This window comes from Chenopodium quinoa, unplaced genomic scaffold, assembly GCF_001683475.1.
Source record: "Chenopodium quinoa cultivar QQ74 unplaced genomic scaffold, ASM168347v1, whole genome shotgun sequence".
In the NCBI taxonomy this organism is placed as follows: domain Eukaryota; kingdom Viridiplantae; phylum Streptophyta; class Magnoliopsida; order Caryophyllales; family Amaranthaceae; genus Chenopodium; species Chenopodium quinoa.
The window spans coordinates 3,729,613-3,735,617 of NW_018745413.1; the positions used below are offsets into that span (position 1 = coordinate 3,729,613).

The 6,005-nt window shown below is 32.5% G+C and overlaps 1 non-coding gene across 1 annotated transcript; it reads right to left on the reverse strand.

Annotated features, from left to right (window-relative positions):
• Positions 1–2,873: 2,873 nt before the first annotated feature.
• On the reverse strand, positions 2,874–2,946 carry TRNAF-GAA. Its single transcript has one exon. It is a non-coding gene; the product is annotated as a tRNA-Phe (tRNA).
• Between the last annotated feature and the right edge of the window lie 3,059 nt (positions 2,947–6,005).

Below are 6,005 nucleotides of genomic sequence, written 5' to 3' on the forward strand. Positions count from 1 at the left end.
GTTCTAGGTCAGACAGTTGTTGCAGTTCCCAAGGCATCACCAGACCGAAATAGTGTTTTTGGAGTTGGGTGATCCACCAGCGCATTAGGTACCCTAGAGGAAGGAGAGGCAGGTTGGGAGGAGGTGTTAAAGGATGATGGGGGTTCGGCAGTTGGGATGGTGGGGGTGGTGGATGTCGGCGGCTGTTGTTTGGAGGGGTGGGGTGATACTCTCTCTCTAGAACCCCCTCTCTCTCATGTTTTTTTTCTTTGAGTAGTGATTTGACCCACTATATAGAATATATTTAAGGACTTTTGTGAAGAATTACCTTATATATTTTAGTTTTTATAAAATAAACTATATTTCTAAATAAATATTGTAAAAAACTACCTTATAAACACTAGATGTTGTAAGAAACCACCATAAAACTTTTTAACACATAGTCTTATATGTGGCTAGCCACATGGTGTGCTCATTTTACATAATCACATATAAAGCAATTAATTAATAATTAATAGGGGATTACAATGAAAATCAAATGGGGTTACCGCAACATATGTAGGTTACTTAAATGAGAAAAAGGGCTTACATTCTAAAATAAGTGGAATTATTCTTTCGTTTTTTAAAACGAAAAAATAGAGATTACTCAAATGAACAAATGGGGTTTCTTATTTCTAAATTATTTGATTTCACTTGTATAATGAATTTGATTTACTTTTATGGACACATGGGGTTACTCTTATGAAAAAATGAGGTTACTCATACATATAAAATGAAGATTACTCTTATAAATTAATGTGGTAACACCGTGTGGCTAGCCACATACAAGACTTGCCTTAACTACATATAATAAACAATTAGAACATCATTTTTTAAAAAAAAAGTAACACATAAAAAGGTAAGGGAACGTAAAAAATAACAATATATAATATTATTTTTACCTTAAAGGTAATTGTTGTTATGTTCCAAAATTAAGTGTCCAAAACTTACACTAAACCATGCCAGAATTTTCCTGAACAAAATCGTATCTTATGGTATTAGTTTTTTTGTTAGGTAACCTGATTACCTGAATCTCGTGATCATTCAGATAATCCTTCGCCAGGTGTATTATAACGGCTACCATATTATGATAAAAATAATACTTGTATGCAAAGTATTCCATGCACTGAACATATGACAAAAGTTGTACGATTAATTAAATTTATATAATCAAAACACGACAATTTTAAACCACAAATTTAGATAGATAGACTACCCCTGAAAATGACCCAAAAGTGTAAATTTTTCTTTAAAGTTGTTAACTGCTCTCTAATTTTTTGTTCTTGCTAGTCAAAACAAACCCGTACTTTGTTCACCTAGTACGTGCCCAAAACTACATAACATGCACTTCTTATATTTGATACCTCAAAAAAATTGCAAAAACGAAATAAGGTTTGTGTATTAAAAATTAAATGGCTTTGATGAGAAAGATGGGGATGACGACTATTGTTATTATGTTGATCGTATCGTTGTTTTAGGCAGGGGTTAGTGCTCAACCTAGTTGCCCTGCGGCGTTAACATCGTTAACTCCTTGTTTGAGCTTTAGTGTCCGAAATTCGTCTACACCATCTTCTTCTTGCTGCTCGGAGCTTGCTAATATGCTTCAAACGGCTCCAATGTGTCTTTGTAACGTGCTTAATGGTGTTGGTGGGGAGTTACTTGAAGGTTTCCTTGATCGGACACTCGCTAGTGCTCTTCCTAGCGCTTGCAATATGCAAACTCAATCTAGGAGTCAATGTGATGGTAAGTACTACTAATTTTTAATCAAATTCTAATTAAATTTGTACTCCGTATATTTTTATTTGCATGATTTTCTATTTACAAATAAAATTTGAGTTCATAACCATGTTTGTTATACTAGATTATACTTTATTCATTTTCTTTTATTTGCAACATATCTTCTTGCCATGCATTTAAAGGAATAGATTAAATAAAGAAAGTAGATAAGTTAATCAAAATCTATGCACGTAGTACCTAACCCTTCTCTATTGTTGGTGATAAATTTTTTTTTATAAAGTCGTTCATTTACCTACACTAATCAACTCCTAAAAGAGCATGTCCAAATTAAAAGATTGTGTTGCCCCCCAAAAAAATTAAAAATAAATAAAATAGAGGAAGTAGTTTTCTACTCGAGCCTATTTTGAGGGCTTTACACTAATCAACTCCTAAGGGTAGTAGCTAAGGGTAAATATGTGGAAAATTATGTAATTTCTCATTTCCTCGAGTTCCATAAAATTAAAACATCATTTTGTCTATCTATGAAGATGTAATTAACACATGATTATGAAGATAATAGGCATTATATAGAGCTTTTTTCATGTTTGTGTTTTTTCTCTTGTTCATGTGCGCATCATATAACTAAGTGGGATAACGGATCAGCTTGTGATGAACTTGTTTATATTGGGTCGTTTCCTTAGAGGCGGAAATCAATTTATCTTAATAATATGTTCGGGCTACCTTTTCGTCAAAAAAATTAAAAAAAAAAAAAAAATTAACTTTCGGTTATAATACTTGTGTTTTTTATTCATTAACCTTTCTTGCATTGTAATAACTTTAATTAATCTTTTCGTTTATTAAAATTAACAAATAAAGTTTATAAATTGTTTGCAGGATTGGGCTCTCAAGATATGGGTGATAGTGGGAATGGTGCATACTCTGGAGGATCCATACTAAAGATACCATTGATGCTTGCTATCTTCTTCACATTAGTAGCATCATATACACTCTATATTTAATTAAGTACATACAACTATACAAGTATACAACATAAGTATTACTTTGTCACATTTTAGATTTTACAGTAAATTCCTTATGTACACTTTGTCACATTAATTAAATAAAAAGGCATTTAAAAATGCGGTGAGCGTGGATCGAACACGCGACCTTCAGATCTTCAGTCTGACGCTCTCCCAACTGAGCTATCCCCGCAATTGTTATTAAATTAGTTCACAAATATTATATAAATAAAAATGATTAGTTTCATAAATTGTTAGTACGAAATACGGATTTACTTTGGAAAATTAATTGTTTGTCGTAAAAGTTTGTATCCATTTATTTCTACGTTTACACTTTAATAAAAAAAAAAAAAATTAAGGAGCACACAGATCATAACAGAGTGATGTTGAATTTCTTATTCGATCTCATTCTTATTGATTAAATAAAGAGCTTTTTGTCAAAAATTACCTTTTTACCGGATTTTCACCGTTGATTAATTTTTCCGATGTTGACCCTCTAATTCAGGTGAACTTTTAAAACCTTTATTTTTCCAAATGCCCCACCAACAATGCCACCTTTCATGTGACCGGCCGAGCATGGTTAATGCCGGAGAAATTAGTCAAAGATGAAATTTCGCCGAATAATAGTTTTTTAAACATTATTTGCTTTAATAAGTACTTTCTTACAACATTTTTATTTTAATATGTGGTTTCTTATAACATTTTGTTTATTAGGTAGTTTCTCACAAAAATTGCTTTTAAAAGGTAGTTCCGACAAAAAGTCCTTAAATAAATATATATTGTTCTGCCTTGGTCTACTGCATTGGGCATCAAAGAAATCTTGCAGTTTGGGAAGCACAGATTTTCAGACCTGAAGTTGTAGACTTGTAGTAAATAGGATCTGTATAGATGTTTATAATAGAATATCTTGTATAACTAGTAAGAAAGTTAAGACTAGGGAGCTTAGTTGGTTAAAGGTAGAGGTGTCAAATCCGAACCGACCCGAAAAAAATTATTCGTTTCGAACTGTAACCGATCCGATTTGATCCGAGAAATTCAAGACCCAAACCCGATCTGTAACCGAACTGAACTCAACCAGAATTCGAACTTGACCCGATCTGAACTTAACCCGGCACCGATTTGATCCGACTTGAACTCAACCCGAATCCGATTTGACTCGACCTGAACTCAAACCGAACTGATTTGACCCGACCCGAGCTCAACCCGATCCGAAATTGACCCGACAAATAACCGATCAGATCCGATCTGTTTTGACCCGAACTGATATTAACCCGACCCGATTTTAACTCGATTTGATTTTTACCCATTCCGAATTTAACCCGAGCATAATTGATTATATAACTTTTTATTCAAGTTCTTATACTATATATTTACTAATTATTAATAATTCAACTTTTTTACTACAAAGAAATATCATGGAGTCTTAAGTTTACTACCGACCCATCACGTGAGACTGACCAAAAGTAGGTGGGGTCCACATAAAGAGCTCTCTGTTCCTATCTCTCTCCTTTTTTCTCTCTCTACCATGTGTTTTTAGAATATTTTAATCATTGTTATGTATTTACAAATACATAACATTCCTTCATTACTACTTCCTCTACAACTGTGCATTATCCTAGAATTATAGGCGTTATACATCGTACGGCTATATACACACTACATACCTATGCAATAATTTATGCTCAAATAAAAAGAATGTACATAGTAACAATTAACTATCAATATGTATAATGTCAAGCTTTTAATATAAAAAGGAAAAATTGCTAAAAATAACACAACTTTTGTCCCATTCTTTATAAATAATACAACTTTTAGGGGGTGTTCATTTTAAACAAGATAAAATCAAATTTTCGGTGAGTTTTGAGGTGGGAGAAGGGGAGGGGATATTCCATTCTTCCTCATCTGCACCACCTAAAACTCATCCGTCCCCTTTCCTAACCTCAAAGTCCACCGAAATTTGATTTTATCTTGTTTAAAATGAACATCCCTTAAGGTTGTATTATTACAAAATAATCCAAAGGTTGTATTATTAAAAAAAGATGGGCCAAAGGTTGTATTATTTTTAGCAATTTTAATTTTTCCATATAAAAATTGAATTAGTAATAAAGTAATTCTAACAACTCTAACAAATATCTTATACAAATTGAATTAGTAATAAACTAAACTAATAGTACAGAACTCATAACCTTGTAAGATTGTACAAGCGATGAAGATTTGTAACCTTGTAATAACCTTAAAAAATTGATATTCTTTTTTGTATATATCACCATATATAACTATAAGTCGTCAATATATCACTAGCTTGATCTCACTTATATAGGTATGATAAGTTATCGATAATTATTCAATCTCAATTTTCTTTTAAGATAAAAATTATACATAACTTGATCAAATGAGAAAACTAAAACTTCGTGCTTCGTAATTAATAATCATATTGAACCAATAATAAGGTAAAAACTCAATAATATCTCTAGATTAAAAATAACCTTATTTGGATATGAATTTGGTCAGCTCGACCAAAATCCAGCCAAACACAAAAAAGAATTGAATTGAAACTAACCATTTAATGAATCAACGGATCAACCTTATCTTAATCAAACCGAACTTGACCAAACCGAAATCATCCGAACCGAAATCAACCCACCCAAATTCTTCCGACCCAAAGTTATCCTGTTAAATCCGTTTTAAACCCGATCCAAATTTATCCGAATCGAAAGTGAACCGATTTGGAGTTGACCCGACCCATATCCGACCCGGACTCGATAGACCATGACCCGAATTTGACCCAACCCGAATTTGACCCGATCCGAGTTAAAAGGATAATTTTGATCCGAACATATCCGACCCGAACAGACCCGACCCAAACTCCACCCGGTTATCCGAATTGACACCTCTAGTTAAAGGGCATTTGCCTAGGGGCTTAGTAGCCTTAGTGTACTTGTTGCAATTTTGTGATTAATAAAATTTTTGTCTTTGTTCAATATATATATATATATATATATATATATATATATATATATATATATATATATATATAATTGAGATCGTGTGAGAACCAATTCAAGGTGAATAATAGGAACTAGAAACCAATCTCAGCCTTCAATCGTGCTCCATCTGACGGCTCACATCTCACTCGCTTTTATTAATGGCATTTTCGTAATTTGGTGGATTTTCAAACTTTTTTCCAGTTTTTTAACTTTAAAGGTAATTTCATTTACTTTATGACTGATTTCATTTAGTTTTACTAACTTT